This window comes from Varroa destructor, unplaced genomic scaffold, assembly GCF_002443255.2.
Source record: "Varroa destructor unplaced genomic scaffold, Vdes_3.0 BEIS01000004.1, whole genome shotgun sequence".
NCBI lineage: Eukaryota > Metazoa > Arthropoda > Arachnida > Mesostigmata > Varroidae > Varroa > Varroa destructor.
In genome coordinates, this window is record NW_019211457.1 from 26,726,597 (window position 1) to 26,736,886 (window position 10,290).

General features: G+C 41.5%; 1 protein-coding gene and 1 long non-coding RNA gene across 2 annotated transcripts in view; one reads left to right on the top strand and one right to left on the bottom strand.

Annotated features, from left to right (window-relative positions):
- LOC111250310 (uncharacterized) overlaps nucleotides 1–10,290 on the top strand; it is a 44,084-nt gene that overhangs the window by 271 nt on the left and 33,523 nt on the right. The gene's annotated exons all lie outside the window — the stretch shown is intronic.
- Nucleotides 767–3,289, bottom strand: LOC147756024 (uncharacterized). The gene is made up of 2 exons (XR_015327492.1): nucleotides 2,560–3,289; nucleotides 767–2,213 (listed from the first exon to the last, which is right to left on the bottom strand). It is a non-coding gene; the product is annotated as an uncharacterized LOC147756024 (long non-coding RNA).

Consider the following 10,290-nt stretch of genomic DNA (forward strand, 5'->3'; position numbering starts at 1 on the left):
GAAAACAAAACCTTAAAACATATCATACTGCTCCGTAGGGTTAATTAGTGGTCATGCTGATAATACTATCAATGCAATTGCTTCATTTTGTCGCTATTGCCGCGTTATGGCCCCTTGTCAAAAAAAAGACAAGCTACAGTACGCTTGCGCGTGAAATCGAGCAACGGTTTGTAATTACCACTTGTTTTTGGCTTGCATTACTACTACCACCAGCAAAAGAACTATTTACAGGTATATGTACATGCCAAGAAAAGCATACAATCAAAGCGGCTTGGTGGCCGTGTTCTGTTGCAAACGGTTTTTGCGTTTTGACCTCGCGAATCTACCAAATGCTCGGACTATCGCCCACGCGTATTACAAGCGCATGGTATAGATCAGACGCGCATCACGGATGCCTATGCAGTTGCGACTGCTCTGTAATGTTGTAGCGTGGCAGTTGAATAGGAGTTAAACATGTCAGTCGATTCGGGACAAGCATTATAACGGAATATAATATATATGTGCATGTTTGATATAGTGGCTTATCGATTCGATTAGAGAAAAAAGCTGAAGAGTCGCCGCAGACTTGAGAACTGGAAATGGGCCAGTTGTCGTGTGCGTTCCGTATAGCTCTGTTACAAACAATAAACATGGGAAATAATAGCCGTAGGCATACTAATAAAATATACTTCATAGGGCTGACGACTCATAGAACCCGTCCCTAGGCACTATCGTACGCTCGTGGTGTACAATGTACTCAATAATAGTATCCAATCAATTATATATATGTATATATATAATTTATTTATTTTATCATATAAAATAAAGACTCACGATAGTAATATTAGTGCGTAGCTATCGTAATATAGTGACAATAATATCGAGATATCGTCTTCGTGGCCAGAGGCTCAGTTCGTCTGCTTCACATCGCGCGGCGATCATCGTAGTTGCGCTGTAGTATTATTGTGTGGCTATTCTTGGTCGGGTGGGTCAAAATGATGATCCTTCTATACATATCATTTGATGGTTCGCTTTTGCTACCAGTAACGCTATTCTTTGTTGTATCTATATGATGCGTTTCCTCTGCTTAGTTTTCTAGACGCACCCGAATATGAGATCCGTTGCGAGTAGCGGCGTCCCATTTGCTAAATAAATACAGTTCCTTTTGCGTCGCGGTTTCTATCCCATGGTTCGGCGTTCTAGATAGGTGTCGCGTTATGTTGAGTGTCGAAACAACAGTATATGGCCAACTAGGAAGTCGAACCAAAATGGTGTAGGAGAAGATAGGGACGGAAACGGTTAAAACAGGCTCGTTTGTAGGGGACAGTTCTTTAACTTATGTGCTGAGCTTTTCTGTTCTTAAGGGAACTACAAAATCTTCATATATTACAGCCACCGTAATAATATACTTGTAATAGTTGAATCGTATTGCCGTTTTGCGTTTGCTTCTTATTCAGTAATTCAATCACTCGTGCGCAGGAAAAGTTTACGGGCGGCCTAGGGAAGGAATGGTGATATAAGCAAGTCATTGCTTACATGAAGTATAGCGCCGGCTGTTTATAGTAAATGTGACTCTGTCGGTTCTCATTTTTGCTGCTATTGTTGTCAGCACAATCGACTATAGCGACCACGTGTATTATCAAGAAGCACTAAACAGCTTTCGGTTAAGCATTAGTAGTCATGTGCGAAAGGCATATCTGTTGCCACGAATGCGAACTGGAATATGCGTTCCTTCCGAGCACACAGTTGGTAGTATCTTTTCCCGGCCACACATACAGGAACACTCAAGTGCTCCTCAGTTCTATCCCATTTGGTTTTGTTTCGTGCTTAAGCCCAGTCATAGTGGGTGTCTCTACTTTGTTGGCTTAAAAATAATACTCTGCACTCAACGACAAAACAGCGATTCTTTTCTCTGCCGCGATGTTATCCCAGGATAGGATAGTAGTTGACGTATTTGCATGCTAATTTAAAAATATATGGTAGTCTAGGATCGAATCGGGGCACGGATACACTTCATTTTGTGCTGGAGTGAGCCAGCCATCTGAAGCAGTGCTTAACGGATAACATACCGGACACAAAACTCGAAACATCTCTCGGCCGCAATACACGCTGAATATTTAATTACACAATGATATGCTCCATGGCTTTTTGTATTATTCCAAAGCAAGGCCGTCTTGTAGCGAAGATGAGATAAAGACAGAATCGGCCAAAACAAAGTAGACGACGTGACCACCCTAATAATAATAACGATAACAGTAATACAGTTATTATAGCGCGAAACACGTTCATTCATGGATCAATGAGTGGCCACTGCAAACTATTCACTACAACCCCGGACATCAGAAATTTCACCTTAATCTTTTGCAGCTGCTATTAATGTAACATTTTAAGCAGCAGATTTAACCATTTTTCATAGAATAAATGCCTTTTATTTCATACGCCTCTAAGACCTTTGTAATATAACTGTTTCATCGACGGTTCGAATGTTCGCTCTGGTGCTATTCGTGTTTTACCTCTGGCAACTATGCAGCCTCGTATAGGCTAGAGAGTCTGAGAGAATCCAGCGTCAGTCATACTCACCTTCATTTTTGTCGTTCTCGTCATTGGCGCGGCTGTTCCGTGGTTGTTTTTTCATTTTTTTCGCTTCTATTTAGCCATGGCGTGATGTTGTGGCCAGTGGTGGTTCGTTGATGGCGGTTAGTTGGCGTCGAGGTAATCGGCCGGCATAGTTGTCGCCTCAACGCCCGGCGTTGCTTCTGTCGCCAAATCGGCACCGTAAGCACTACTGACACTTCTTGAAAATTTATTACGTACTATTTTCGTATTGAAAGGAAACTAGCGAGTGAAATTGGGCGTGGAGACAACAGGGACTGGATGCCTACGATTACAGTAGCTGCAAAAGCAGTTCGGTTCCTTGTGACACATTGACCTGGGTGAAGCTAAGTAAATTTGGAGTTCTGCCTTAAATCGTCGCGTTTTTCACCCAAGCGATCTTGCAGAGCTTTTTTTTTTCTCTACTTTACATGTAGAGTCTATATGTACAATTTGGACTGGCCTCTTACCTTAGACCACGCGCCCATGCGAGATGCGAGGAGAACGAAAAGGTGTGGGCGCAGTAAATTCAATGACAATACACATAACGTTATGATGTTTCTCATATTTTGTACCATATGAAAAGTTGGACGGCTGTTTGAGGGTCTCCAGGTTTCAAGTTAACGTTCATAAAACATAAAGCGATCAAATCGCATAACTGCCTTAGACAGCGGGATGTAGACTGTATGATTTGCGGTATAATGTGCTTATGTTAAATGTCAAAAAAACACCGAGAAGATCTTTACTTACATTTAAGAACTTTACCCGTTACTCGGTTTTCCCGGACAAATGTCCGCGACGAAAGACGATGTAACTGGACAGTCCGCGTGGATAAAAGGAATTTTCCAATGCGACACGAGTTTATTTACATGGGTATTACCTTGGTTGACAACAGTTCGCTAACCTTAGTTTGCCTGCTATTTGTCTGATCCGGTGTACTGACCATTATGCGACTGCATACAAAATATCAACGAGCATCCGCAAAATGGCGATCGGTACTAAGGGCGGGAAAATTGAAATTATAGTGATATAAGCCGAACGAGGAGTATTTCGTTATTAACGTTTGGCTTACTGGTAGAGAGCTATGAGTGTATATATATAAATACGCTGACTACGAACAAGGTGAACATTCGACTGGGTTTTCATGCAGTAGATACTGCCGTAAATGCATCTAAAGATTTGTGCACTATCAATTTCTGTTAAATTTATCACTACTGTGCAACAATGTTACTGCTGTAATATTTACTTGAAAGTACGGCTATATTTGTGGTGCCACCGTAGCTTTTTATGTTCTCTTGGCAATTTAATAAAACTCTTGCAATTATCTTCTAGCCATGCTGTTACCCTCGAACTGATCTTTTGTATATAAGAGTGCAAACCAAGTCAAAATATGCACTACTTAGCCTCTTTTCTTGTGTAAGATACGTACTGCAATCAACAGTCGTAACATCTAGTTCTTGAAATTTTCTTTTTAATTATCTTTACTAAGTAATCCGATAGTGCTTGTAGAATCTATAGGGGAAACCATAATTTTCCTTAATACAATAGTTTTTTCCCGTAATAGCGCAACGGATAACGTATTCACGGGGTATATTCAGAGACACATGGTAGTTTCAAGTTGGAATGCAGGCGTAAACTTATTTCGTTTTGCGCTGGAAGCCAGTCGTCGGAATTAATGCCCAGTTGCTTAAATATCAGACGTAAGATATGACAAGACACCTTGCAGTACAACAGAGGAGAAAACCGCTCTTCAACTACTTTTTTTTTTTACTATATCTATAGCATTTCTTACCTACCAAAAGCAAAATAAACGAACGCAACCCGTGGGATCCTCTTCGCCAGGTAGTACCGCCTGATCTTCTTGTGAGAACTGAGTTAGAGACAATATTACGTAAAGAGAAAAAAAAACACTATATCGAAAGTACGAATAGGCTGCCTTTGTATTACGGGTGGCCTGGTGAAGCACGGTGAAACCCCAGTTAAGTAAAGTAGGCTATCACAGGGATAAAAAGCACTGGCTTAACCGTGCTCGTATCGACGGCATCTCATTGCTATTGCTACCAGTACATCGATGCTGCTATTATTGCTATTGTTGTGTTCACATAAACCTTTCGTACTGATTTTTGTTGCCACCGCAAAAGTCACTGTAAATTGACGGAGTGTGCAATGTTGTTGCATTTGTGAATCGCCAGAGCGACACTGATATCCCCATTCTTTAAGAGCGTACAGTTATCCTTGCCTGTTTTGCTGTCTATTTGCAATTGATGGGCTTATCCTAATAACCGCTTGAGCGTTTGTTCGTTTACAGAAAAAGCTTTTCTGTTCCGGTTTTCGCAATACCGCGCGGTTTCAACCGGAAAAGAAGCTGTTGTGCGGAACAAGTTGAGGCGGTCTAACGTTTTGTATTTTACAAACGATCGTATTATTATTTTTATTTTCGTATTTTTTAACACATAGGGCATGTCAATCTGTCACCAACACGCTAGTTACCAACACGTACACTTCATTGAATGTGTACGTTTCTAAACACCGAAATCATTCACATAATTTTTTTCAACTTTCCCGCAAAACCACACACCGATCATAGCATCGTCAATTGTCGCAGATTTTAACTCTTTTAAAAAAAAAGTACAGCGCTAAGTAAAACATAAGTGCTCAGAAAGGTGACCAAAGGTACGGGTCGCTCATTCATTCACGACAGCAGACGAACTACTTTGTCGCCCTTGGTGTACCGATGGCAGATTCTACCACAGTGCCTGTACCACCTATTATTATTATTATTATGACTAGAACGAGTCCGCCAGCCGTTTGAGGCGTTCATCCGTGTATTTGCCGGTTGCTGCTAGCGGTGAAGTGAACTGCTATGTCTTCTGGTTGGGCAGATCATAACTGAGTTACGGGTTGCAGCGACAATAAGGCATGCGAGTCCCCAATAGGTTTCTGATGTTGATGCAAACGTGCAGTTTCCGTTCGCTCACTTTTCTTTCTGTGACAGCGGTAACGGTCTTGCTGCATTTGTAATAGCTGACGACTAACTGACCAAGCAAGCAAGGTAGCTATAACCAGCCAGATAACAGGGCTAGTATCATATTGAATGTTCAAAATTACTCGTTATGCCGTGCTACCGCCAATAGTTACTAGCTTTTAACTGATAGGGTTATTTAAGCTCCTCGTGGTAGCTTAGTGGGTAACGTATTTGCCTGCTAATCTTAGGACACATTGTGGCCTAGGGTCGAACCTGGCCATAGACACACTTCGTCTCATGATGGGAGCCAGCTGTCTCATGGATGCCTAACGGCGATAACAGACGTAAAACTCGAAACACAACAGCTGCTTTAAACATTGTTATTATGTAACATTTACATGAATAACATGACGGTGTTGGTTTTGGTGTCACCTCTGAACTTGCGTCTTTGTGTATAATACTAGATAATAATAATAATAATAATAACAGTATGCATGGTACAACAACGAGTGATAACAGGGAGGTTGTTGGACGAAAAGTTGTAACGAAAACTAGGGATACATTGCGTATGCTAGCAAAATGGCGCACGGAAATACTTCAAGGTATTTCGGACCTAAAGGTTACAAAAGTCCATTCTACATAGTTCGAGTAGTGTAAATGTTTAATGACTGCTAGAGAGGAAGCAGTTTCCTTTGCTGCGCAGACGTCGATTTTTGGGTTCATATAAAAACAGTAAGGGCCGCAAACGAAAACCTAGATCTTCATTAAGTAGATGGCTATTGACGCTCTCACAGAACGAATTAATTCTTTAGCTTTAAGACAAGGTTCTATGTTTGAAAAAAGGTTTGCGTTTTGTCAGCTTCGTAACATCAATGAAACAAGGGTAATAGTGCAGTCTAAGAGATCCAGTGAAGGTATTAAAACCTACATGTATTTCCCGCGTGAATAATGTTATCACTCTTATTTTAAGAATAGGTCCGTTTAGTATGAGTTAAACTGTGGTCCAACTTAGAGTTGTTCGGTCTGTGCTCGCTTTCTTCTGAGCTAAACATTGGCAAGCACTCTAAAGTTGCTGATAAGTTCTCGCTATAGCAGTAGACACACTAGTTTCTCTTAATACCATTGTTACTGTGGAATACTTCTTATTTAAGGTAAATTCTGCTACCTAGCCAAGCTAATAATTATGCAACCCGATGTATAATCAAGTGTGTGTAGATTAAAGGAATACGAGTGTTTGCCGAAATCTAAGTGGCTGGTATATACTCCTAAAATGCTTTCATTTCTTTTTCATAGTACTACGTGATACCTTGCGAACCTTCTCATCTACGTTTTACAACACTGCTGATTCTTTCAAGGCCGTAACATTCCTCTTCAGCGTACCTACATCACAGAAAGAAACAGAATCGGTTAGCTGTTATGGTATCCTGGGTCGCATCAAAACGACGGTCATTGGCTGACAGGGAAGCTAACGGATAAATGCAGTTATTAAAGCTCTTTGAAGTTATTACTGCCTACACACGTGCGTAAACTCTACCGTAATTGACAATAAAATTAGAGAAAAAGAACGGTTTCCTCATCGTTTCTGCGTTATTTCATGGTTTAGTCTCGATCGTATATGCTACTGTGCGCGAGTGACGTTCAGTTCGGATTGGTTCTGTGACTTGTCGTCGACGCTTATTCTTGCTAACATTGCTTATAACCTTCCTAACGAAAACAGAGAGATAATTTCCCCTATTAACCCAATTGCTTCTTACACAGAGCCACAAGTGAACGCCTCTTAAACATCAGTGCGTATGCGACACGCCAGGTTAGATGAATAATTTAAACAACTGCTATCACTAATGGCCCTCAATTTGAGCTCCGCGGATCAATTTGTCGTTTCGATGACTCCCTACTCATTTGAAACAACTATGATCCGTGGACAACTGACTGTGGGCTGTAGACGTTTGCTACAGTCCGTATTTCCTGTAGAGTGTGTCGGATTTGTATTACGGACCATTTTCGCATGTTACTTTACACGAGATTACGCCAATGTGCCACCCAATCTACCATCGCCCCTATCTCGTGTTTAACAAACACATGTTTAGCCACCTCCGCGTTTCATAGCAGAGCGTTACAGTGAACGGCAGAAGGCGGACACAAGAAGCATGCTTGCTTCCGACCGCTGCGGGTACCATCGAACGCCAAGGCATCTGTCATTCGCCATTCAGTAAATCTGCGTGTATCGTTCCCAAAGCACATTCTCATAAAATAAACAGTATGAACATTTACTGTCAAATAACGTCGGTGTGGGAGGCAGTTGATTCGGTTTTATTGCCGCCATGACATAACAATAGCAAGAGCATCAGGGCTGGTAAAGTGTCTTCTCCATCGAATCGCGGCGAACTGGTGATGGTTGCCACGTCGACTGTAGGTGTCGTTGCTGATATCGGTATTTCCTGCTAGTGGTGACGCAAGCCGTTCATTTCTCCTGGTTTAGACCTGTTCTCCTTAATGCAACATTCATTGATGTTATGTAAGCGCTCTTTCAATGTTAGGGGGGTCCGTATATTTTCGTTGTGTTGAGTGTCACGCGCTGGGCCGGTTGGGGCGGAAGACAGCATTCATTTGACGTCGTTAACAGGCCCGACATATACAGACCTATGATAGACAACGAACTGTACCTTCCCTGATTCATCGGCGTAAGGATATGGCAGAGAAAGACTGGCACGCAGGCACATAGTAGCTGGTGGAACGTTACTCTTATCGTTGTAAAATGCTAACGTTTACCCAGACAACGTTCCTCAAGCGAAATAAAACAGGACATGGTTACTATGAATGGCAGCTGCGTTGCCAAGCCGTCTAGTGCTCGCTGGTGAGAGAAACTGATTAGTCACCTCAAGCACAGCGGTCATAGTTTGAGGTAGCTACGCTGGAAATAGGTTTAGACAGCGCCTATCATATGGAAGATGCTAGGTTCAGAGTGATAATCTTCAAATGATGAGTTGGCGGCATTTTTGCGGTTTTTCTCCCCTTGTCGGAAGAAGACCCACGGACGCGAGGAACGAGCATTAGCGCTTTCCTTTGAAAAGAAAGGACAGCTGCTGGTGATAGCGCCGCTGCTGCAGCTGTGCTTGGCGCTTATGGAGTCGCAGTTCTATCATCGGGGCAAAATCCAGTTGACACATCAGTACGTTGGTATTTTTCTATTTTTAAGTGCACCATTTTCTAGGCGGTTGAAACTACAATGAACAGGATTTAAGACATACGAAAGATCGTGCGATGATTAAGTCTGACGCTTTTATGTAATTGGGGGTAAACATATTAAGCAGACGGTAAACAGATATGGCAGAAGTTGAGTGTTGCGAATAACTATATATGTATATCTTATATTAGAAACCTTGAGCAGGGTGCTATTACTGGATGGCATCACAGCAAGTATATGAGACCTGGCAGGGTCTTGGTCCTGTTTAGCGGTAAATATTTGAACATGGCTCTAACATCTCTCTATAAGAACAAAGCGTTCACATATTTATATTGGGGGTTGACGTTTGTTTCGATTGCTATTATTCAGATCATGCTTGAAGCAAAGTGACACAATACAGCGGTTCTACAATAGATAACTGTGAATCAGTGCAGTTTACCTCGCGATATGAGATAAACAAATGGTTTTAGCAATTCATCCAATCAATGCTCTGCGGTTGAGTGTTCTCTTATATAAGAGGAATAGTGTTGTCTGCTTCTGACCGCCATTTTTCTCACGTTTTTATCTTACACGATATCGAAGTATCGTCGATAATAATAACATTTATGTTATTATTTGGATTCACGACGTTAACGTTTAGTCTTTATAACACTTACCAATTGAATAAAGACCGTCAACAGACAAGAGACCAATCCTGATTGGTACTGTTTGACAACGCTGTCGAACCAGGTCTTGTCCAGATGCCCCCGCAGTTACACAGACTTCTTGCGCACGCAAAATCCTTCACCGTACCTAGTTTCGCTCTTTGAACGGAGGGAACTGCACCAGTTGCATGCGGTGCTATTAATCGGTAAAATGTTTGGAAGAGAGTGGGTTGGCAAGCATTAATCGCCTTTACACGTACCTTTGCCAGTTACCACAGTTGTCCCATATGTGTGAGTGAAGACTGTGTAAAATACTGTCCTTCTTCATACAGAAACTTTAACGTAATAAAACTGTATCGGCTAGATGGATTCTGGGTTTTGCCTCCGAGGGTCACTGGAGATGTGACTAGATTGCTGGGGGTTTGTGAAAAATCCGTTCCTAAAAAAAAAGAACAAGGCACAGGAACTTAGGTATGAGAACTCTTCAGCTTGAAATGGACTTTTTTTTGCTAGCGTCTTAATCGAAAAAATATATTAGAATCAAACGAAAAACGAGGAATGTACAGAATCAAAAAATGAATCAGAATATCAACAAGCTTAGGCCATTTTGGTCGTATTTTGTTGTGAAAACCTGATCTGAAGCTGTGATTTCCTGTATAAAACGATGCGGCAACACCTGTGTTTCTGCTGTTTCGAGACAAATATTTCCAAACAGTAGTGGTGACAGCCATTGAACATTTTTTTATACTTAATTAGCTACTTAAACTTAGATGAGGATTCTGATATAATTACGAACGTTGTTATCTCGATGACCATTTACGGCATTGCGATAAAATCAGGCTCAGCCAGGTGTTTAGGAAATATAAGAGCTAATAGCCTGATTCCCATTACAAAGTCATTGCTGAACTGGAGTGTATGCTAATAAT